General features: G+C 47.6%; 1 long non-coding RNA gene across 1 annotated transcript; it reads left to right on the plus strand.

The window, feature by feature from the left end:
* Positions 1-16,406: 16,406 nt before the first annotated feature.
* LOC136004345 (uncharacterized) lies at positions 16,407-19,592 on the plus strand. The gene is made up of 2 exons (XR_010608395.1): positions 16,407-16,733; positions 17,308-19,592. It is a non-coding gene; the product is annotated as an uncharacterized LOC136004345 (long non-coding RNA).
* The last annotated feature ends 5,296 nt before the right edge of the window (positions 19,593-24,888 follow it).

A 24,888-nucleotide genomic window follows, 5' to 3' on the forward strand; every position in this document is an offset into this window, starting at 1 on the left:
TTGTAAAGTAGGTATGCTTTTATTCAGCGCTGAGGTGCATGGGGATAGTTCCTCCAAAGTATGCACACCCAGGGTCGTTTTTCCCTCTACATTTATTCTCTTAAGATATACATATGCATTAGATTACTCTATATGCCTATACATATTTAGTATCTATCCCTGCTTCGTATTATAATGAGCTAGAAGGTCCTTTGCGCCTGCGCAGTGCCCCCCTCTGGTCATGGGCAGGGGTCTCAAGATGAAGTAAATGAGTCTTCCTCCTGTGGGTAGGGGTCTTCAAGATGAAGTAAATGAGTCTTCCTCTTCTTAAACTTTTCATCTTTTAGTCTTCACGCACGGCCTTAGGGTTTGGTCGGCATCCCAGCCATAAACTATCTGCTTCTCCCCCTTATCAGTAGAATCAGGCTTCTGCTTTTCCTTATCAATAGCTGCTTATCAATAGAACCAGGTGTCTGCTTTTCTTTATCAAGAGAACCAGTAGTTAGTGCCTTTGTTCTGCTTAGTAGGCATGATAGGTATTTACAACAGACAATACATTTGTTTAAGCAAGCGAATTCTTCTAACCCCCTTGTACACTGGTCAACCCTCTGCATCATAGCTCTACTACTTGCGAGGATCCCCTTACCTGCTGAACGTCATTTTCCCACTGGCCAATTTTGGTTTTCCAGACTATTACTGCTTTACCTGTTTTGCCAGATCCATCTGTAAAAACTGTAATGCCGTCAACGGGGGTTGGATTACATTTAGATCTCGGTAATAAGGACATTGTTTGTAATTTTGCAAGCAACTTATGAGACGGGAAATGTATATATGTCCTTCCCTTATAGTCCTCCATGGCTACTTGAAAAGACAGTACATTGGTTAACAACCAGTCTAAATGCATTTGAGTCAGAGGCAAATATATAACACTCGGTTCAACACCCATCAGTTCTACACAACTCCTACCCTTCATGATTATCATACCAAACATTTCAACACAGGTGACAATTGTCTTCTGTGGCTGGTGTGACAAAAACACCCATTCTATTATTGACAAGGGATCCTTTTCTACAGTGTCCCACCATTATCCAATTAGCCCAATCGGCTGGAATTCTGAATTGAGAAGATAAAGGTTGAGAGATAACTCGTCATCAACTTTGCTTACTTGTCTGTTTTCTATGAGAGAGATTATTTTGTCTAGAGCTGATTTACACTCCTTATTCAGAGTCCTGGGAGACTGTAGGGCAGGATCACCTTTTAACAATTGAAACAGGGGTTGCAGATCACTATTGGAGATCCCTAACAAATTTCTACCTAACAATTTCTGTAAATCATTCAAAGCAGAAATATTACTGGCTAGTGGCAATGATTGAGGCTGGATAGTTTGATCTGATATCTTCCATCCTAAATATTTCCACGGTGCTGTTTGCTGAATTTTTTTCCAGGGCTACCTTTAAACCCTGCTTATTCAGACAATCAAATGTTCTCTTTGCTACATTCTCCAATAGTCCAGGATCTTTACAGCTGAGTAAAATGTCATCCATATAGTGATATATTAGGGCGCTGGGGAATTCATCCCTGACTGGTGACAAAGCTTGCGACACAAACCATTGGCAAATAGTAGGGTTATTTTTCATCCCCTGAGGCAAAACCACCCAATGATATCTCTGGTGAGGTTCTGCAACATTGCTTGAAGGCACTGAAAAAGCAAAACATGGTGCATCTTTGGGGTCTAGGGGAATCTTAAAAAAACAGTCCTTTAGATCAATGATGACTATGGGCCACTGCTTCGGGATCATGGTCAGTGATGGTAGACCTGGTTGTAGCGCCCCATGTCATTTATTCGCCTCAAATCATGGAGTAAACGCCATTTACCACTTTTCTTTTGAATTACAAAACCTGGCGAATTCCAGGGGCTAGTAGGAGGTACGATGTGACCTTCCTTTAGTTGCTCTTTTATCAAGTGTTTAAGGGTGTGCAGCTTCTCAGATGGAAGGGACAACTGATCTACCCACACTGGAGTATCAGTTTTCCATGTCAAGGGCAGGGTTTGCTGCGCTGCAGTGACCCCTGTCCAAAATTTTGCTGTTCTTTTTCAGTCATCGACAAACCTATCCCCCATTGTCCCAAACAGTCTCTTCCCCAGAATGTCAATGGGGCATCTAAAACATATGGGTGTATGGTCGCTACTTGCTTTTCAGGGCCTGCAATCTGCAGCAAGGATGAGCTTTGGCACGATAGTGCTGTTCCAACTCCCATTAAGGGCATATCGAGAGTCGTCATGGACCACTGTGGAGGCCAATGGCTCCTAGCTATGACAGTCACATCGGCTTCCAAATCCAAAAGACCCGTGATACATAATTGACAGGGCTGCCTGTCACTATTTTGTATTCGGCACTTAAGCATTGGCCAATTTAGGGACAATGGTTCTGTCCAAAAAAGTTCAGGAGGGCCAGTAGGTCCAAACCCTTGATTTCCACATTTTTCCTTAGCCGCAGTTAAAACACGTCTTTGGAATAACACCAGTTGTGCTATTCGTGCTCCGGCTTTTATAGTAATTAGTGGGGGTGGGGTCCATACCATGATTTTTATGTTTTCCTCATAGTCCTCATCAATTACCCCAGGAAGCACAAAAATTCCCATTTGCGTGGCAGAGGACCTCCCTATCAAAAGAGCACTATGGCCTTCACCCAGAGGGCCATTTGTTGTGGAGGGAATTACCGCCACTGCTTGGTCAAACAGGGTTACTGTTGAGGCGGTGGCCAGGTCCATTCCGGCACTGCCTGCTGTCCTGGCATACAGCTCAGAACCTCCTGAGACACCACATTCAGATGATGAGGTGCAGGGGAGGCTCGGGGCAATGGCACTTGTGTCTGTGCACGCTGTTGCCTCGTGCTCATGGCCCCGTTTCCCTGTAGGGATTTCTCCCAATTGTCCCAACGCGACCTGCACTGTTTGGCATAGTGAGACCCTTTTTTGCATCTTGGACAGAGTCTAGGAGGCTTTGGCACAGTATGTGGATTCAGGTCTGGGCAGTCTCTTTTAGGCCCCTGCCTTCCACAGTTAAAGCACGTGTGCACCCCCATGTGCATGGCAGCAAAAGTGGCTGCCATCACTCTAGCTTGATGGGGGAAGGAGTTTATATTCTGACAAACCTCCAACATATCTATGATAGAGGGGTTACGTAAAGGTCGCAACACCCACTGTCACTCTTCATTAGCATTCTTAATAGAATCATAGAATCATAGAATAGTTAGGGTTGGAAAGGACCTCAAGATCATCTAGTTCCAACCCCCCTGCCATGGGCAGGGACACCTCACACTAAACCATCTCACACAAGGCTTCATCCAACCTGGCCTTGAACACCACCAGGGATGGAGCACTCACAACCTCCCTGGGCTACCGATTCCAGTGTCTCACCACCCTAACAGGAAAGAATTTCCTCCTTATATCCAATTTAAACTTCCCCTGTTTAAGTTTTAACCTGTTACCCCTTGTCCTGTCACTACAGTCCCTGACGAAGAGTCCCTCCCCAGCATCCCTATAGGCCCCCTTCAGGTAGTGGAAGGCTGCTATTAGGTCCCCACACAGCCTTCTCTTCTCCAGGCTGAAAAGCCCCAACTTCCTCAGCCTGTCTTCATACGGGAGGTGCTCCAGTCCCCTGATCATCCTCGTGGCCCTCCTCTGGACTTGTTCCAGCAGTTCCATGTCCTTTTTATGTTGAGGACACCAGAACTGCACACAATACTCCAGGTGAGATCTCACAAGAGCAGAGTAGAGGGGCATGATCACCTCCTTCGACCTGTTGGTCACGCTCCTTTTGATGCAGCCCAGGATACGGTTGGCTTTCTGGGCTTCGAGCGCACACTGCCGGCTCACGTTCATTTTCTCATCGACCAGCACCCCCAAGTGCTTCTCTGCAGGGCCGCTCTGAATCTTTTCTTTGCCCAGTCTGTAGCTGTGCCTGGGATTGCTCCGACCCAGGTGTAGGACCTTGCACTTGTCTTGGTTGAACTTCATAAGGTTGGCATCAGCCCACCTCACAAGCATGTCAAGGTCCCTCTGGATGGCATCCCTTCCCTCCAGCATATCAACCGGACCACACAGCTTGGTGTCATCGGCAAACTTGCTGAGGGCGCACTCAATCCCACTGTCCATGTCAGCGATGAAGATGTTAAACAAGACTGGTCCCAACACCGATCCCTGAGGGACACCACTAGTTACCAGTCTCCCGCCAGACATTGAGCCATTGACCACAACTCTCTGTGTGCGGCCATCCAGCCAGTTCTTTATCCACCGAGTGGTCCAACCATCAAATTGATATCTCTCCAATTTAGAGAGAAGGATGTTGTGTGGGACAGTGTCAAACGCTTTGCACAAGTCCAGGTAGATGACGTCAACTGCTTTACCCTTATCCATCAATTCTGTAGCCCCATCGTAGAAGGCCACCAAATTGGTCAGGCAGGATTTCCCCTTAGTGAAGCCATGCTGGCTGTCACCATCCAACTTGTTGTTTTTCATGTGCCTTAGCATGCCTTCCAGGAGAATGTGCTCCAAGATTTTGCCAGGCACAGAGGTGAGACTGACTGGTCTGTAATTCCCCGGGTCTTCCATTTTCCCCTTCTTGAAAATGGGGGTTATATTTCCCTTTTTCCAGTTGTCGGGAACTTCACCTGACTGCCATGATTTTTCAAATACGATGGCCAGTGGCTTAGCAACTTCATTCGCCAGCTCCTTCAGGACCCGCGGATGGATTCCATCAGGTCCCACAGACTTGTGTGCGTTCAGATTTTGAAGATGGTCTCCAACCAGATTCTCTCCTACAGTGGGCCCAAGGTCTTCATTCTCACAGCCCCTGCATCTACCTTCTAAGAACTGGGTGGTGCAGTCAGAGCCTTTGCCAGTGAAGACCGAGGCAAAGAAGTCATTCAGAACCTCAGCCTTCTCCAAATCCTGTGTAGCCAGTTCTCCTGAAAGCTTCCTCAGGGGGCCTATGTTGTCCCTAGTCTGTTTTTTGTTTGCTATGTACCTGTAGAATCCCTTCCTATTATCCTTAACTTCCCTGGCTAGGTTTAATTCTAACTGGGCCTTAGCCTTCCTAACCTGGTCCCTAGCTTCCTGGACAACATCCCTGTACTCTACCCAGGCCGCCTGTCCTTGCTTCCATTTTTTATAAGCCTCTTTTTTCCTTTGAATTTTCCTCAGCAGCTCCTTATCCATCCAAGGAGGTCTCCTGGCCCTCCTGCTGCTTTAGCAAAACTTCTCTAGCCTCGAAGTTTTCGACCTGTTTTTCAATTGCTTCCTTTAGTCGGTCCACAGAAGTCATAAATGTCTCCTCCCCTCGCTGCCGGAGGGTTGTAAACGATTGTTTCAGTTTCCCTGTATCTGGCACTTTAAGAAGGGCTTGATATGCTAATTATTTTGCTTGAGCCAGGATGACAGGGTGTAACCACGCTTGCAGTGTTGGGGCGGTTAAAGGGCCAGTACCCATTAATTGCGGAAGGCGAGCTCCCCTTGCCGGGTCGTCATCCTGCCTCTCTAAATTCGGAGGCACGCTTCCTCAGCAGCACTTCTCCAATGTGATTCCCACAATACCATCTGTGTTGGAGTTAAAATCAACTGAGCAATAGTGCGGCAATCATGGGGAACCAATTCATAAGAACTAAACAACTTTTGTATTAAGCTCTTGAGCATACGGAGAGGTTAAGCCGTGGTACTTTATTAAAGAGAAAGGCAGCCCTTCCCACTCGGCCGGACCGTTGTGCAGACGGATCACGGGGGTATGCATGCTGCAAAGCGTTAGCAAGGTCCATATCTCCTTGCATATTGGCTTGCTTTTTAAGGGCATTCCACAGTGACCGCGGATCATAATTACTGTCGTCTGGGGGATATAAGTCAGGCTCCTTCTTGGGATCAGTAGGGCCCGGACCAAAAGGATCGTCTTCATCCTTGTTCTCAGTCTTTGCAGCCGCGGCGGCAACCGGCGGAGGTTCGGGGGATGGGCGCTGGGCTCCACGATCTCATTTTTTGATTTTAGAGTGTCTAAAATAGTTCTCCAAATGACTAATAAATTTTTCGCAGTGTCATCGCCTTCTGTGGCTGCGTCCCACAATTTAACTCCTGCACCTGATACGAGGATTAACTCCACAACTCGTTAAAGTTGTAAAGTAGGTATGCGTTTATTCAGCTGAGGTTCATGGGGGATAGCTCCTCCAAAGGCATGCGCACCTCAGCGTCGTTTTTCCTTTACATTTATCCTCTAAGGTTATTCATATGCATTAGGTTACTCAACACGCCTATACATATTTATGTCCTATTCCTGCTTCGCATTATAATGAGCAAAAAGTCCTTTGCGGGTGGGCAGTGCCTCCTGGTGGTCGTTGGGCAGGGGTCTCAGGATGAAGTAAGTGAGTCTTCCTTGGTCTAAACTTTTCACCTTTAGTTGCTGCGCATGCTCTCTAGGAGTCTTCAGGAGTCTGGTTAATATCCAAGTTGCAAAATCTGTTTTTTATGGGAATTAAGTAACTGTTTTTCCTTATCAGTAGCTGATGTTCTGGTACTGCACGGTAAGCACAATAGGTATTTGCTGAGCGATATAAATGTTAAGCAATCAAGCAGTTTACCTTGGTATTCCCTCGTACAAACCCCCCATACGGTTTATATTCCCCTGTATGGATATTTCTACATCTCTACATGGTCTACTCACCACCCCCACCCCCACCCCCGTACATATATTTGTACAATAGTGTATCACACCATCCCACAAAGAAACCTCAAATATGGTGGACTCATCAGTCTCTGGATAGAGGGTTTTCAACCATTTCAACATTAACTTTAAGTCTGTTTCTTTAAAGGTTGCTCCCTTCACCTTAAGAAGGGCTAAAACCATCCGTAAAACGGAGGTTTCTTCCTTAGCAATAACCCCCCCCCCCCCCCAGTCCCGTTCCCGGCTGCTCACCTTTTCCAGGTGATTGTATGTCTGGACCTCTTCGGTGCTCCCCCACCGACCTCCTCACCTCTCCCAGGTGATAGGTTCGTGTACGGACGACTTCGGTGCTTCCCCACCGAACTCCTCTGACTTCAGCCGAGCTACGCTACCAGCCGCCGACTCCGCCGACTCCGACAGATTAGCCCGAGCTCCTCCTATTCGGGCGCCATTTGTGGCGTATCAAAGACAGACTCCAGCTCTGGTGAAATCTGAAGACCTTTATTTCGCATCTCGCATCCCTTTTATAGTCTACTAAGTGCTAAGCAGTAACTTTCCACTCTTTTACTCCCTTATCATCCCGATTTAGCAAAACTACTCTGGTGCCGTGACTCAGATAAGGAACGGTGGGCTTTGGTCCTCTGGGGAGGCGCCCCGCGACATTTCGCGGCCCCGCGACCAACAGCTTACCTCATCCTTACCGACGAACCTACATTCTAGAATAATGAGCAAAGGAGAAACCGGTAAAATCCCATAAAAATTCTGTGTACGGGAGTCCGGACAAAGACGCAGGACGCCTAAGTATATTGCGAAATTTTCCGCAGAGCGAAATAGTTCGCGGCGGAGGTCTGCAGAGTGAAATTGTTCACGGCAGATCTGCAGAGTGAAATTGTTCACGGCAGAGTTGTTCGCGGGTTTTTCCGTTCGGGCGGGATTGGGTTTCCTGGAATATAACGAATGAGAGGTTCGATATACTGAACCAAGCGAGTGTGGACCCTTAAGTACTGCGTTTCCCATCTCCCGCGAGGGACTGGGCCAGGAACAAGGGGGAGCGAGTGAGTGTATATTTGTGGATATTCCAGAAGATGGGGGTGAAGGGCAGCAAGCCTTCTACTCCCATGGGAAGGGTACCCACTGTACCTAAGAATACCCCTCTGGCATATATCTTAGACAATTGGAGATATTTCCCTGGAACCCTAGGGAAAGATAAGCAAAAAATGATAAAATATTGTACTAAGATATGGGGAGGGAAGAAGATTTTTAAAAATGTTTTTTTTTTGGCCAGTCTATGGGTCAGAAGAAGATTGGGTAAGACAGCAATTAAACCTCTGGGTTAATAATAAAAAAACCCTTAACCCTGAGGAGAGTCAATATGCGGAAGTGTGACTAAAAAGACCAGGAGCTAGACTTTACCCGCTGAATGAGATAAAAACTAAACAAAAGAAAAAGAAGGTATAACATGAAGCAGGGACAGATACTAAATATGTATAGGCGTAAGGGAATAAATGTAAAGGAAAAACGACCCTGGGGGTGCATACTTTGGAGGAACGATCCCCATGCACCTCAGCGCTGAATAAAGCATACCTATTTTACAACTTTAACGAGTTGTGGAGTCAATCCGCGTATCAATTTGGCGAGCCAGCCAGGAGGCCTCTGTTCGGCTGCAGGATCGGGTGAGGAGCGGATATCCTAAGACCCCCTCCCAGGCCGCTTGCCTGAAGGAGCTCCGCTTCTCATCCGCTCACTGCGGGGACAGACAGCGACCTGCGCCGGCTGCGGAGAGGCGGTATGCTTGGAATTTAGGTACTTTGGGGGGCCTGTAGGGCGTACGCATGGCCCGGGGCTGCTGGTAAGGCGTGCAAAGGCGTCTGGCGCACAGCGGAGTTCCCCTTGGCAGGTAGGGCTTGCAAGCTGGGGGCTCGTCGACCGATAGCGCGGCTGCAAGCGATCCTGGAGGCGGATCGGGCGAGCCCGGGTTTTCGCTGCATCCCAAGTTTTGGGAGCCAGGGCGGACCTGCTAATGACCGTGTAGGAAGCAGGAGAAAGGTAAACGGAACCATAGCGTGAGTGTGTGGGATCCCATGTGTTTCTGTGTGACTGAGACGTAGCGTAGCTACGAAGCGAGTGTGGAGTCCTAATCCGCGGTTCCGTGTCTCCGCGAGGGGAGCGGCCGGAGACGGACGAAGCGTTTATGTTTTTCTGTCCTGTGTCTTGTCTGTGTATAACCATCAAGCAGCTTAGAAAGCGGGGGAAGGTCCGGCTACCCCTCCCGCAGTGGATAACTTTACGAAATACAAGGGCAAGGGAATTTCCTATATGCCCTGTGAGAGTATGTGCCTTGTAGGAGTGTAACTGTATGGGACGGGTGGCATTTCACGTGGATATTGCCACTCAGGACACCGGTGGGGCAGATACTGCTCGGGGTGTCTTACAAAACACTGCCAGGTAGAAAATTATAATTATCTAATCGGTGACCAGAAATAAAAGATCCTGGCGGACTTCCGGGAAGTTAGAATGGAAAACTGAGAAAGGGTTTATAAAAGGTATCAAAGAAAATTTGAGAAGATGTGGTTACAAAGGAAAAAAAATAAAATGGGAATATAACAATTAATGTCTCTCTTTTTGGGACAATCAACGGGGGATATTAGGAAAACCTTTGTAACCTGACATATGAGTGCATAATAAGTTTTGAACAGTGGAACCTGCTGTGGATACTAGGGCAGTGTAAATTTTGCTGGAACTGAAACTATGTTCTAATGACAGGGGAGTTGATCTGCAGAACCCAGAGATACTATCTTACTGAATCCCCTGAGAATATCATAAAACTTGTGTGTAGGTGCTCTCATATTTTAAGTGCATTTGCAGGGCACTGGGAAAGAGAAGCTATAGAGATTTGTAAGAGATTGTTTGAAATGGGAGCCGGTCAAAACAAGGGAATTCTGAAGAAAAGCCCATTGGGTTACATTTTGGCACATTGGAAAGAACTGGGAGGTTCTTCTGGGGGCTCGGTAAACAAGAAAACATTGGTAAAATATTGTAATCAATGGTGGCCTTTATAAACTTTGGAAAATCAGGAAAAATGGCCTAAAAATGGAACTCTGAATTCTAATGCATTTTTTTCAATTTATGTTGGTTTTGAGGTGGCCAAGAAAATGCAATGAAGTAATGTATGCAGATATGTTTCACTTTAAGAAAGCACCTGGAGTGGCAGACAGAATGTGAAATTAATATAACTCTGCCAGATCCCTAATTTTGGTTTTGGAAAAGGACAGGGAAAAACAGAAAGCTAAGCTGGAGAGATGTTGTTCAGCCTGTGATATTGGGACAGTCATCAAGAAAATTATATATCACAGGTACCTCCGAGAGGAGCACCCTCTGCCTCTGTCCTATCAGGTATTGATAAGGAGGAGGAAATTGCTGTCACTGGCAACAAGCAGCACATTAACATTCAGAGTTAAGAAGGGATTAAACCAGAAGTGCTGTTGCAGAGGCAGGCATCTGTAACCCCTGCAGAGCATGGAGAGTGTATAGGAATTGGAAATAGGTAGAAAAGAAAAAGCTGGGTCGTGCTACAGCCACGGCTGCGCTGGTTGCTTTGAAACTGGTGGAGGACGAATATCGGACAGAAGTGGGGGAGCGACCTCCTCTTCTGTGGAACCGGATCGGTGTGAGTGCTATGAGGAGTTTGGACGCTGGGAGTGAGACTGCCCTGGTGGGAGTGCCATGGGGTGGCTCGGGTGACTGAATTGGAACTAGGTTGACGGGGACCAGGGAAATCTTCCCTAGCAGATCCACTGGTTATAATGGAGCTAGGGGACAAAAAAGGGGAAATGGAATTTTTGGTTGATACCGGTGCAACGTATTCAGTTTTAAACAAAGCTTTAATGCCTTTGGGGACGATTATATGATGATAAAAGGGGCGACTGGCCAAGGTGAAAAGGCTTATTTTTGTAAACTACTAAAATATCAATTGGGAAAACAATGGGGCATCCATAAGTTTTTGTATATGCCTAACTCCGCAAAAGCTCTTTTGGGGAGAGATTTGTTAGAACACTTGGGAGCAACCATTACTTTCAAAGGAGGTGAGATCACTTTAAAAGTAAAGGACCAACAGTATATAGAGATGTTAAAAGCTTAATTTTGATCACTAATCATGTCGAGGGAGAAGTCAGATTGAAGATATACTGGATCAGATATTCCCAGAGGTATGGGCTAAAAACATACCTGGAAGAGCTCTTAAAAGAATACCAGGTACAAACGGGGAACGTGCTGTTATAGTATGTAGATGATCTGCTCATAGCAGGGAATAAGGAAGATGTAAGAACAGAAAGCATTCGACTTCTAAACTTTCTTGCACAAAAGGGATTGCGGGTATCACAAGAAAAGTTACAATTTGTGGAGGAAAAAGTGAAATATTTGGGACATTATTTGTTTAACGGCCAGAAAATATTGGAGCCAGTCGCATTAAAGGCCCAGTGATGAGACCCCACTGGAAAGTAATCAGTACTCCAGGTAACACCAAGATAATCTTGAAAAGATAACGTAATGATAGAAACTTTATTTGATTATTTTGCCACATTACCTTTTGGTATAAAGTGTGTATTGCTGTTTATATTGGCTATATTTTGTTCTTTTTTTATCTATTATATATGGAAGCATACAAACTGTGCTAAAGGAAATTGCTAAGTTCATGCAAGCACACAATATTGAATATAGAAAATATACTGATGTAAATAATGTATGTACTCTAGATATACGAATTAGGTGTAATAATTTGAATTGCAATTGTTATCCATTTGCTTGTTTTAGGTGTAAGGTATGTCAGGATAAATGGTGGACACACTGTGAATGTGGATGCCCTCCAATAGGAGTTTGCACACAGTGTTGGAAAATCCAAAGAACTCTCACTGAGTGGAAATTAAAACAATTAGAGTCTAAAACAAGAAATTATTTGGGAATCCCATGAGTGGTGGGAGATTTTTGCCAAAGGAATAAACCCTCAATATTATTGTAACCACTCCAATGAACCAGTCCCCTTTATAGCCGAAATTTTGATTATAAAGTGTAGAAGGGAAGTACTAACTGTATCTTGCTTTGCCCCATTAGTTAAGGCTGCAAAGTGGGAAGCTGTCGTGGTTTGAACCCAACCACAAACCTCTTTTGCTCACTCCCCCCCTTCTTGCCCTCCCCCTGCTTCTGGAGGGACGGAGAGGAGAATCAAAAAGAATGCAACTCCCACGGGTTGAGATAAGAACAGTTTAGTAACTAAGGTATAACACAAATCACTACTGCTACCACCAATAATAATAATGATAAAGGAAATAACAAGAGGAAAGAATACAACACCTCAACACCAGCCGACCAATAACTCGCCCCACTTCCCCCAGCCGAGCACCGACCGATACCTCCTCCAACCCTGCAGTCCCAACCCTTCCGGGTCACTCCGTTACATCCTGGGCATGACGTGCTGTGGTATGGAATACCTCTTTGGCTAGCTTGGGTCAGGTGTCCTGTCTCTGCTTCCTCCCAGCCTCCCCTCCTCCCTGGCAGAGCATGAGGCTCAGAAAGTCCTTGGCCAGACCAAACATTCAAGCAGCAACTGAAAACATCGGCGTTATCACCACTGTTCCCAGGCCAAAAGATCAAAACACAGCACTGCACTAGCTACTAAGAAGGACAAAAATGACTGCTGCTGCTCAACCCAGGACATTATCCACCCCTTATTCCATACCATTCACGTCATGCTCAGATCCCACATCTTCAATATGCCATCACTCTTACATATATATATACATCTACATATACACAGAGAAAAAGATCATTTCTTAGTGCATGGACCTATAAAGCTGCTGAGTCCATCTGGTCCATGATGTCAGGCTCCATCTCTTGTAACAGTCTCTCAGAGCAGGAGAGGCTGTGTGCAGTGTTCACACTCGTGAATAACCAGGTCAATAGTGTCCATTGCTGAGTCCACCCCTTGATCATGAGTCCATCTCCATGTTGCATCTCTGCCCTGATGGCCTGAAGTGCCATGGGCCCACCAGGCTCAAAATAATTCACTGTCCCCTTCAGCAGTTTCTGCAGCTGGTTGCTGGGGACTCCATACAGCTGCCTTCCATCTCCGATGCTTCCAAAGCACTGGAGGGGCCCAGTGGACCAGGTACTCTCTCATACTGTCCCACACACACTGCCACTCATGGCTGTCCAGCCTTGGGGAAGATCTCTTGGTCCTCCCATATTGTCGTCTAACCCCTGGGTGCAGCTCTTCCTCCTCTGCCTTGCTGGGAAATGCTGCCCGGGCTCCTGCATCCTCCTGGGGCTCGGCGGGCGGCTGCCGGGGGCCGCTCTCGGTCATCCCGGGGCTCGGCTCCTCCGCGGGGCTCGGCTCCTCCGCGGGGCTCGGCTCCTCGGCGGGGCTCGGCTCCTCGGCCGCCTCCTCCCGCTGCTCAGCAGCCGCCTCGTTCCCGGCCTCCGGCCCCGCTCCCGCCGCCGCCTGGTCCCCGGGGCCGCTCTCCCGGGCCGCTTCGGCCGCCGCCGGCTCCCGGGGCCGCTCCCCCTCGGCTCCCCGCAGCCTCACAAGGACAGAGGCGAGGACAAGGGCCAGGGCGGTGAAGAGCAGCGGGACGGCCAGGTACAAGTCCACGGCCACGTCCATCCCTCCCTGCTCTTGGAGCCCACCCGTATTACAAGCCATTGCCATAAAGTACAGTGAAACAAAAACCTTAGCCCAAGCCCCACACTTGATAAACACTAACACAGCAAATACCGGTTCTAAGTAATGTACAGCATTCTGAAACTGTGAGAGCAAGAGGAACAACTTTGAGAGCCAATAAATCAGCACTGTGACGACTATTAATCTGATCATCTCCGTCGTTATCTCAACCCTTCGTGCCCCACGTTGGGCGCCAAAAAGAACTGTCGTGGTTTAAACCCAACCACAAACCTCTTTTGCTCACTCCCCCCCTTCTTGCCCTCCCCCTGCTTCTGGAGGGACGGAGAGGAGAATCAAAAAGAATGCAACTCCCACGGGTTGAGATAAGAACAGTTTAGTAACTAAGGTATAACACAAATCACTACTGCTACCACCAATAATAATAATGATAAAGGAAATAACAAGAACTGGGAGGAGTGGCTGACACACCAGAGGACTGTGCTGCCATTCAGCGAGACCTGGACAGGCTGGAGAGTTGGGCGGGGAGAAACTTGATGAAATTTAACAAGGGCAAGTGTAGAGTCTTGCATCTGGGGAAGAACAACCCCATGTACCAGTACAGGTTGGGGGTTGACCTGCTGGAAAGTAGTGAACGGGAAAGGGACCTGGGGATCCTGGTGGATAGGAGGATGGCCATGAGCCAGCAATGTGCTCTTGTGGCCAAGAAGGCAAATGGCATCTTAGGGTGCATTAGAAAGGGAGTGGTTAGTAGGTCAAGAGAGGTTCTCCTCCCCCTCTACTCAGCCTTGGTGAGGCCGCATCTGGAATATTGCATCCAGTTCTGGGCCCCTCTGTTCAAGAAGGACAGGGAATTGCTTGAAGGAGTCCAGCGCAGAGCCACAAAGATGATTAAGGGAGTGGAACATCTCCCTTATGAGGAGAGGCTGAGGGAGCTGGGTCTCTTTAGCTTGGAGAAGAGGAGACTGAGGGGTGACCTCATCAATGTTTACAAATATGTAAAGGGTAGGTGTCAGGATGATGGAGCTAGGCTTTTTTCAGTGATATCCAGTGATAGGACAAGGGGCAATGGGTGTAAACTAGAGCATAGGAAGTTCCACGTTAACATCAGGAAGAACTTCTTTACTGTAAGAGTGACAGAGCACTGGAACAGGTTGCCCAGGGGGGTTGTGGAGTCTCCTACACTGGAGATATTCAAGGCCCGCCTGGACAAGTTCCTGTGTGATGTACTGTAGGTTACCCTGCTCTTGCGGGGGGGTTGGACTAGATGATCTTTTTAGGTCCCTTCCAACCCTTGGGATTCTGTGATTCTGTGAAAGAATACAACACCTCAACACCAGCCGACCAATAACTCGCCCCACTTCCCCCAGCCGAGCACCGACCGATACCTCCTCCAACCCTGCAGTCCCAACCCTTCCGGGTCACTCCGTTACGTCCTGGGCATGACGTGCTGTGGTATGGAATACCTCTTTGGCTAGCTTGGGTCAGGTGTCCTGTCTCTGCTTCCTCCCAGCCTCCCCTCCTCCCTGGCAGAGCATGAGGCTCAGAAAGTCCTTGGCCAGACCAAACATTCGAGCAGCAACTGAAAACATCGGCGTTATCACCACTGTTCCCAGGCCAAAAGATCAAAACACAGCACTGCACTAGCTACTAAGAAGGACAAAAATGACTGCTGCTGCTCAACCCAGGACAGAAGCCTATGTAAACAGGCAGAAAGCCCAAAACAGCTATTCTCCTGAAGAATTCCCTTGCTGCCGAGAAGATGGTACACCCCGTGGCTCGAAGCAACCGAGTCGAAGGGCGAGGCAGAGGAGGAATAAACTGTGGAGAAAAGAACCAGAACAATGGGATGCAAAAACAGCAATGGCCGAACTTCCCCAGGACTGGTAAAAATATACTTAAATAGGCAAAATTGACAGACACCCTTTTTCCTGGTATACCATTAGTTTTGTTATTGATAATAACCCAAGCAAATGGAAACCCGCATGAACCATTAAAGTGGGAATTAATATCCTGGGAAACATCCAAAGTGATAACCACTTTCACTGGGGCGGGACAACCTGAATTCCCTGTACAACCTTTATGTAGAACTCCGGAAAAGGTTAGATCAACGTAAGAAAGATCGCGATGCAAATAGGTCATGGTATGAAAACTGGTTTAATGTTTCACCTTGGCTAACCACTTTGTTGTCTGCTTTAGCAGGACCGCTTATTATTTTGATTTTGGTACTTATATTTGGGCCTTGTATATTACGCTGTATTTTACACTTTATTAGGAAACGATTTGACATGGCTAAAATGCTTATTTTAACTACGAGATCTGGGGTAAAATATAAGAGTGTATCTATTGATGAGGATGAAGATTGTTGTGAATGTGTCATACCACGTAAAATCTATACCTGTGATTGTAAGGAATTACCTTGTCAGTGTTATAATAAATGTTGGGAGTGTGGAAAAAGGTTGGCTTACAATTCTGAAAATGAAAGTAGTGTTTGATAAACAATAATAGCATAAAAAGAAAAAGGGGGGATTGTAAGAAACTATGAATTAGGGTATTGTTTATTAAGATTTATGTTAAGCCCAATGTAAAGGTTAGTCTGGTGGCTGTTTGAGTAAGCAATTTCATACTGAGTAAGCAATTTCAGCGTGGGGTTGCTTGTTCGGGCGGTCACCAGACACAGCTTGTGCAAAATAGGATAACCACAATCGCTTACACAAACTAACGGTCGTTAGACACACAAACTAACAGTCACCAGACACAGCTTATGATAACTGCAATCGCTTACCGCTTATGCAAACATAGCAGATGTTGCTTAAAGACAGCTGTGAGATGTTCCAGGAACTGGCGGAAATAAGACAAGCAACTCCGTATAAGGACATATGAGTAAAAGGTCACTATGGGACAAAGGGGGAAGACTTCTTACTTCAGCCTCAACGACCACCAGGAGGCAGAAGTCGACCCCCTAGCAACAGCTGAAGCATGCGCAGAGTACCTCCACTACGTCATGAACACGGAAGTAAAGATGTATAAAAGAAGGCTGTTTGAACTGCTCAGCACGGCAGTTGGTAGAGTGCAGACTCCCCTGTCGTCCAGCGCTGTCTTTGCTCATATTCTACTTGCTATAATGTTATAAATTGAGACCACAACGGATCATAATCCAATTGAAATTTTATTAATTATAGCAAGTAGAATATGAGCAAAGACAGCGCTGGACGACAGGGGAGTCTGCGCTCCGCCAACTGCCGTGTTAAATATTTCAAACAGCCCCTTTTTATACATCTTTACTTCTTTGTTCATGAAATAGTGGAAGTACTCTGCGCATGCTTCAGTTGTTGTTAGGGGGTAGTTTCCTGCCTCCTGGTGATCGATGAGACCAAGGTGAGAAGTCTTCCTCCTTTGATCCTTCATCCATATGTCTTTGCAGGGAGTTGTTAGTCTTATCTCTGCCAGTTCCTGGGACATCTTGCGGCTATCTTATCTTGGCCAGCTGTGTTTTATCTCTGTCAGTTCCTTTACATTTGGCTTAACATATATCTTAATAAACAATACACTAGTCTATAGTTTCTCACATGGAACATCTTATAGCTATCTTTAGGCAACATCTACTATGTTTGCATAAGCGATAAGCGATTGCGGTTGGCGACTGTTAGTCTATGTAAGCTGTGTCCGGTGACTGTTTGAGTAAGCAATTTCATACTTTTTATTGCCTAACCTTTACATTGGGCTTAACATAAATCCTAATAAACAATATCCTAATTTATAGTTTCTCACATATAATTAATAAAATTCTAATTGGATTATGATCTGTTGTGGTCTCAATTTATAACACTACTAAAGGTTACAAATATTCACATTGTTTGGTCTGTCTTTGAGATGAACATCCTGCTTTATCTTGCAAACTGCCTGCTTTGTTTTGCTAACCAATCCTTACCAGTCATTGTTCTCTTTACAGTTCCCAAGGCTCAGGTCCGACTATGGCATTAACACCTGGTGTTTTTTTTCACGGTTTCTTCACGATTCCCAACAGCACTTGGTATTTTCTTTACTGTTCCCAGGGCTTAAGCCGGACCAGGGCGATAATGCCTGGATACATTTCGTTAACTATTTCTATCCCATCACCCAGTCACCCACAGTTACATTCTTTCGATTCTCCTCCCCATTCCTCCGGGAGTGGGAGGAGGAAGGTGGGGGAGTGAGGGAGCAGCTGTGTAGTTCTGGGTTGCTGGCTGGGCTTAAACTACAACATGGTTGGTTGACGTGGTTATTGGCTGGGGGGCCTGGGCTACAGTTCCTGTTTCGCTGTACTTTATGGTAATGACTTGTAATACAATAGACTCATTGATAATGAAACTAATCTGGCTTTCATTCACAGTGTGGTCATCACCTCTATACTTTGAGAGGCATATAATGGAAGTGTTTAGCAATTACACATCTTTTGTTTCCTCCTTGGGTGGTGAACCTATGAAGGAGACATTCCCTAACATTCCCAGCTCCCCCACCAGACTGTTTACAGCATCATTTGAGAGTTCTGAAGGTTTTGGATGGCCTTTGATACCTTTGAGACCTGCCTGCTGATTGTGATGGGGATCACCATGTTGGCACACATACAGAGTGTGTTTTACCCACGACCATTTTGTCTGATCTTGAAAGTTAAGCAGAGTTGGGTTTGGGTCTTGTCTAGGGTTAGACGATGATATAGGAAGACCAAGAGATTTTCCACAAGTCTGAACAGTCAAGAGTGGCAGGGTGTGTGGGATAGTATGGGCAAGTATCTAGGCCAGTGGGCCTCTCCAGTGCTTTGGAACTTCACCACTGAACAAGTGCAAGATCCAGAAAAACTAGTAAAACGCTTAAATGAGGTATGTTGTCATCCTGGTCATACCAGAGAGGGACAAATTATGGCAATGTGCTGGGGCTTGGTCTATGCTTACAGAGCCCTGTTCAACACTGTCCAGCAACTTCAAAGGGAAAAAGATGTCTCTGGATCTGATGGCAAAGCAACAGACAATGTAGCTACTCCAACTCCAAATATAGCAGCTACACCAACCCCGGTGAGAAGTACAGCAGCTACTCCAACTCTGACTACAACAGACAATGCAGCTACTCCAACTCCAAGCACAGCAGCTACTCCAACTCCAAGCACAGCAGCTACTCAAACCCAGACAGCAACAGACAGCGCAGCTGCTGGTGCTACTCAACCCCTAAGCACAGGGGCTGCACCAACCCCGACAACAGATACTGCAGCCACTCCAACGACAGTGATAATCACTGCAGCTAAACCAGAGGACCAATTTGTGCCAATATTGGTCACCCCTGTACGCAAGGGGAAAAGCAAAAAAGAGGCACAAAAAGTAACCTGTACAGTGAAGAAAGATGAAGAAACAATGCATTTACTACATTGGACAGCATCTCAACAAGAGTTATTATTATGTGGATCAGAGGAAGAGGAAGAAGAAGAGGTGACTTCTCGACCCTGGACCTCAAATGAGCTACAGAATATGCGAAAAGATTTTACCCATCATGCAGGGGAGCACATTGTCACTTGGTTGCTCCGATGCTGGGACAATGGGGCCAACAGTCACAAACTAGAAGGTAGGGAAGCTAAGCAGCTGGGATCACTTGGTAGGAAAGGGGGAACTGACAAAGAGACTGCAAAAAAGAAACGGTCCCTCAGCCTTTGGAGGCAGCTCTTGGCAGCTGTGAAAGAAAGGTTTCTGTACAAGGATGATGTTATGAGTCATTTGGCCAGCTGGACCATGCTAGAGAAAGGCATCCAGTCTCTGAGGGAATCAGCCATTGTAGAGATGACCTGTCACAGGCCAGATGCTGGGAATGCATCCGTAGATACAGATGAAGCCGAATATACACAACCCATGTGGCAGAAATTTACACGTAGTGCACCATCATCATATGCCCACTCACTGGCATCAGTAACCTGGAATGATATAGTAAAACCAACAGTGGATGAATTGATTTTTCAACTCCAAGAGTTCGAAGACTATCTTGCTCCTTCCATCATTTCAGCTGTGGAAAAAATGTCCCAGGAGTTCAAACACTTGCGAGCAATGGGAGGTGGGACTTTCAGACATTGGGATACATATTTACCAAAAGCCACCTGGTTGGTCAACACCAGAGGATCTGCCAACAGGGCTGGCCTAGCCCAGTCAGAACTTTTACATACTGTAGAAGGCGATAAAGTTCCTATGGTTCACATAAAGAATTTGCTGGGGAAGACAATCTGGGTTATTCCTGCATCAGGTAAAGGCAAACCCACTCGTGGGATTGCTTTTGCTCAGGGACCCGGATATACTTGGTGGGTAATGCAGGGAAGATGGGGAAGTCCAATGTATACCTCAAGGGGATATGATTTTAGGGGAAAATAGCCAATGAACTCAATTGTATGCTGTTGCCTGCTATGTAGCACTTTTATAGCCCACCAGCTAGAAGTCTTCAGATCACCAGCAACTGGCCCTGACTTCCCTCCGACCATCATCCCAACAAAGAATGAACTTTGATGAAGCCAGATGAGCTCATCAGTGACCAGACAAGTTCTGCAGTGTCATCAGCAGACAGCAATCCAACACTGCCCACAGTCTCTCCTGCTCTGAAAGACTGTTACAAGAGATGGAGCCTGACATCATGGACCGAATGGACTCAGCAGCTTTATAGGGATTGGTCCATGCGCTAAGGAATTATATCTCTCTCTTTGTGTGTGTGTGTGGATATATATATGAGACAATAATGATGGTATATTGAAAAATATGGGATGTGAGCATGACGTGAATGGTATGGAATAAGGGGTGGATACTGTCCTGGGTTCAGCAGTAGCAGTCATTTTTCTCCTTCTTAGTAGCTGGTGCAGTGCTGTGTTTTTGAATTTCAACCTGGGAACAATGCTGATAACACTGATGTTTTTAGTTGTTGATAAGTAATGGTTACTCCAACCAAGGACTTTCTGAGTCTCATGCTCTGCCAGGGAGGAGGGGAAGTTGGGAGGAAGCAGAGACAGGACACCTGACCCAACCTAGCCAAAGTGGTATTCCATACCACAGCGCATCATGCCTGGGATGTAACTGGGAGTTACCCGGAAGGACTGGCTCACTGCTCAGGTCGGGCTGGTTTTCAAGGGGTGGTATTGTATTCTCTTCCCTTGTTATTTCCCTTATGATTATTATTATTGGTGGTAGCAGTAGTGGTTTTGTGTTATACCTTAGTTACTGGGCTGTTCTTATCTCAGCCAGTGGGAGTTGTTACATTCTTTTGATTCTCCTACCCCTCCCTCTGGGAGCAGGGGGAGGAAGGGGTGGGTTGGGGAGGAGTGAGCGAGAGGCTTCATGGTTCTGAGTTACTGGCTGGGGTTAAACCAGGACAAGACCTTATCACACATTTCAGTATTTAAAGGGTAGCTTACAAAGAAGATGGAGACTCCCGTTTTACAAGGAATCACATGGAAAAGACAAGGGATGATGGGTACGAGTTCCTCCTGGGGAGATTCTGACTGGACATGAATGGAAAATTTTTAAACAGTGAGAACAATCAGTCATTGGAATACTCTCCCCAGTGAAGTGGTGTATTCCCCAACACTGGACACTTTTAAGATTCAGCTGGACAGGGTGCTGAGACATCTAGTCTAGACCATGCTTTGCCTAGAAAGGTTGGACCAGATGATCTCTGAGGTACCGTCCAACCTGGTATTCTATGATTCCCCACCCCACCCCATAATTGTTTCCAAGTACACCTTGAGAGCTCCTTGTACTTCTTCCCAGAGGGCTGTCCGACAGCCTGGGATGGGGAGCAGCTGGAGCACAGCACTGCTCCTCATGCTCTTGCAAGGCATAGACTGTAGTCAGAACAGGTTCCTTCCCCTATCCCCTAGCCTTTGGGTTTCTCTTGTCTGTGTTTAGCTCTGCTTCCCAGGGCAGCTCCTCCCCACTGAGAGCCCAGCCAGCTCACAGCAGTGCTCAGCCTCTTACAGCACCCAGTGGGAGCCCACCATCCCCATATAGAGCCAGAGAGCAACATGGGGACCAGGGACTCCTGCACCCACATCAGAGACAGGGAGACAGCACCTGGGTACCTCTTAACTTCTCATCCCCCTGAGCTGGGCATCTTTGGAGCCCTGCTTCTGGCCACCTGGATGGGAGAGAGCCAGGTCCAGGTCCTCACCAGCTCAGCTGAGCAGCATAGGTACCATGCCCTGGACACAGCACGTGGGGCTCCGTGTGCCCAAGCCAAGGATTCTGCCCCTCCTAAACCCAAGTGATTGTGATTTCATCAGCATTTCAGCCCATGCTGGTGCTCTAAGATAGGACTTAAGTGGTTTCCAGGTGCTGGGGCAGAGAAACTGTGGCCCCCAGGGACACCAAGCCACCAGACCCTGATGTAAGATGACACAGTCAGGCCTGGGGGGTGGGAGGGGGGATGACACACACGACGCGACTTGGTTTACCTGCTAGTTTCATACCTATTAGCAGAGGGGACCCAGGATTAACAGACCATGGTCTCAGTCTGGTGGCAACAGAGCAGGATGGTGGGTGAGGAAGGGTCCCTGGCTGGGTGATGCAGCAACTGTACCACATGCCAGGCTGCAGCCTGTAAAAGGATCTGTTGCTGTTTTAACTGGACTGTACCAGCCAGAAAGGAAGTGGGATGGGTGCAGGGGCAGCTCTGCCAGCCAGGGGGGCATCTGCCAAGGGGCAAGACAGGCAGAGCCCTTGGAAAGAGGAAACTGGCAGGGCTGGCAGCATAGCACTGCCGCAAGGAGGAGAGCAAGAGCTGTACCCAAAGGTGCTGCGCTTGCCCACACAACTTCTCAGAGCAGCACTGCCAGCCAGTCAAGAGGACACACAAATGGGGGATAAGAGACTTTGGTCTGAGCATTGCTGCCTGGGGCAGAGCACCATGCCTGGGGACTGGCAGGGCCGAGAGAGGTCCTTGCACCATCTAGACCAGAAAAAACAAACAAAAAGCAAACAAAATCAAACCAACCCCAAACTGTCTTTTGCTGCCTTCTTCTCTCCTGCTCCCTCTCCTAGGAAATGCTAAGGAGAGAATGTCTTAGCCTCACTGGGGATGAAGCAAGAACCACACAGCCAGGAAAGAGAGGGGTTTGTCATTACAATAATCCTCCTCAGTATGAGCAGAACACAAGGCAAGAGGAGGCAACAGAAACTGCTGGAAATGGACTGCCTGGAGGATAAATCACAGCTCCATTGGTTCTATCTGAACCCAAGAAGGCAGGAAGGCAGGCAGGCAAGAAGGCAGGCAGGAAATCTAACCAGTGGAAGTGCAAACCCACAAGCTCCCTGGCACAGGCTAAAAGCAGAGCTTGAGAAGCATCTGCAGGCAGAAAGTTTTCATCACACCCCTGAAGGACAGCAGCCCCAACAGAAGTGCTGACACCAGAGAAGGGTTTCTCCACAACCTGAGAGATTAGGTGTACCACCATCAGGAGACAGATGTCCAGGCTGGGGTCCACTTCTGCACCATCCCTAGGTGGCAATCCTGGAGAGAAGATAGTTAGAGAGATTCTACAGGAACAAATTGTGCCTGAAGGGAAAGACGACCAGTGTGGACGTGGCTCTGGCACTCTCCTGGGATTCAGGTCGGGGAGGAAAGAGCTCGCACTTGGTGGAAACAAGGAAGAGGGAAGGAGGGAGGATGCAGAGGGAAGGAGCATCCTTGCCCCACTGCAAGAGCAACCACTGCTCTCAGGGGCCCTCAAGAAGCTTCCTGCTATGCCAGATTTATGCAGCTGCAGAGTCTCGCTCAGTGCTGGCCCCCATGTTGATAATGGGGAGGAAGCCAGAGCTCAGAGGGGAAGGATAGGCCTGTGTTAGGAGTGAGAGCTCCTAGAAACCACCAGAGACAACTTATAAAGAGACAGACCCAACATCCCCCTCTGCACTGCAACACTGGTGTCCAGGACGCACTGCTGCTGCCCTTCCGCCCATCCTCCAGGAGGGGACACTGATCAGGTGCAGAAGCCCCAAGGGACAGAGCAAGCCTCCCTGCAGGGTGCCTTGCTGGGTCTCCAGGCTGCAGCAGGCTCCCGGGTGCACAGCTCCCAGTGCCAGCGGCTCCCCAGAGGTTGAGATCTGCACAACAGTGTGCAGTGCCTCTCCAGGCCCATGTGCAAGTGCCATAGGAGGCAACATGGGGACTGAGACCTTCCACTTGGCTGACCTGGGATAACACAATGACATCTCTCCTGGAAGCTCGGAGAGCTGGAGCAGAGCTCCTGGCCCCAGGGGCTTATCCCTGCTCCATCTGATGTCCTGTCTTGGCATGGATCAGCTCCACACACCTTACCTGGGTGCCTCATGTGCAGGTGGCGATACTGACAATAGCCTACACCTGGGAAGGGGGGCTTGCAGGATCTGCAGGCAGATCCTACTGTGCAATGTCCACCTGTGTACGGCTTTCCTCCATGTCCAATATCCACCTCCCCCTTCCCAACAGCCTCCCCTCCATTCATGGTTGCCCTTCTTCCCAGGAAAGCACAAAGAATGAAAACCAGCTTAAAATCCGGCAGGACAATCAGGCAGCTCTCCAAAGCTGGTAGCACCCCTGCCCACCCAGCCCAGCAGGCTCAAAACTCAGCGATAGAGCCCTCAGCCACCCAGCTCCAGTGTTCGAATAGTAGTCCAGGAAACCTGCAGCAGGCAGGGCAGGGAAATCCCATGCAGCAGGCGCTCACAGGGAGGACAGCCCAGGCTGAGGACAGACCTTTATTTCTGACTGTCATGATTGCCACCGGGGAGGAAGAGAGGGGCGGTGGGGGACAGCAAGCAATGATAATACCCCTGGAGGGATATCACAGCTACATTAATCACTTGGAATTCCAGCCAGCGCAGACCTGGGAACTGCAAATATGGGCAGCAAACTGAGATGCTCAAACTTCTGAAATAACTTTATCCTTTCACAAGAGCCGAGCCCAGAATCCGGCACAGGAATTCAGTTCCAGCTAGAAGTAGAGATCAAATACACGGAGAGGCAGGTGCAACACAAGCAGTTCTCAGCCACCACCATATCTGGCTCTGCAGCCCTTGGCACTGTGCTAATCTCAGGTGCCTTCTCTGCAGAAGCAACGGTGAAGGAAGACTGCAGCTGAGAGCCTGAGACCTCAGTGGAGCCAAACTGAGGACTGGCCCCTTCCCGTCTGTGGAGAAAAGCTGTGGCCTTGGTAGGCTAGGTGGCAAGAGCTAACATAATCACATATGGTGAAGGACATATGGGTGGATTTAAGAAAGTATTGTGAAAGTCTATCGAAGCAGAAATTAATGGACACACCAGGGTAGTCAAGTGAGAATAAGAGAATGCTGGCGTCCACACAATTCTCAGATTCTGAGAACCATGGACAGACCATAAGAAGCAGGAGAAGGGTAAGCAGAATCATAGTGTTATAGAAAGGGGCGAAATTTTTACAATAACTAAATATTAGAAATTATTATATTTGAAAAATTTATAAATCAATAGTGTGGTTTTGGAAATACTGTAATTTTGCAGTATTGTTTGTAGTTTTTTATCATAG

This window comes from Lathamus discolor, chromosome W (genome assembly GCF_037157495.1).
Source record: "Lathamus discolor isolate bLatDis1 chromosome W, bLatDis1.hap1, whole genome shotgun sequence".
Classification (NCBI taxonomy): Eukaryota; Metazoa; Chordata; class Aves; order Psittaciformes; family Psittacidae; genus Lathamus; species Lathamus discolor.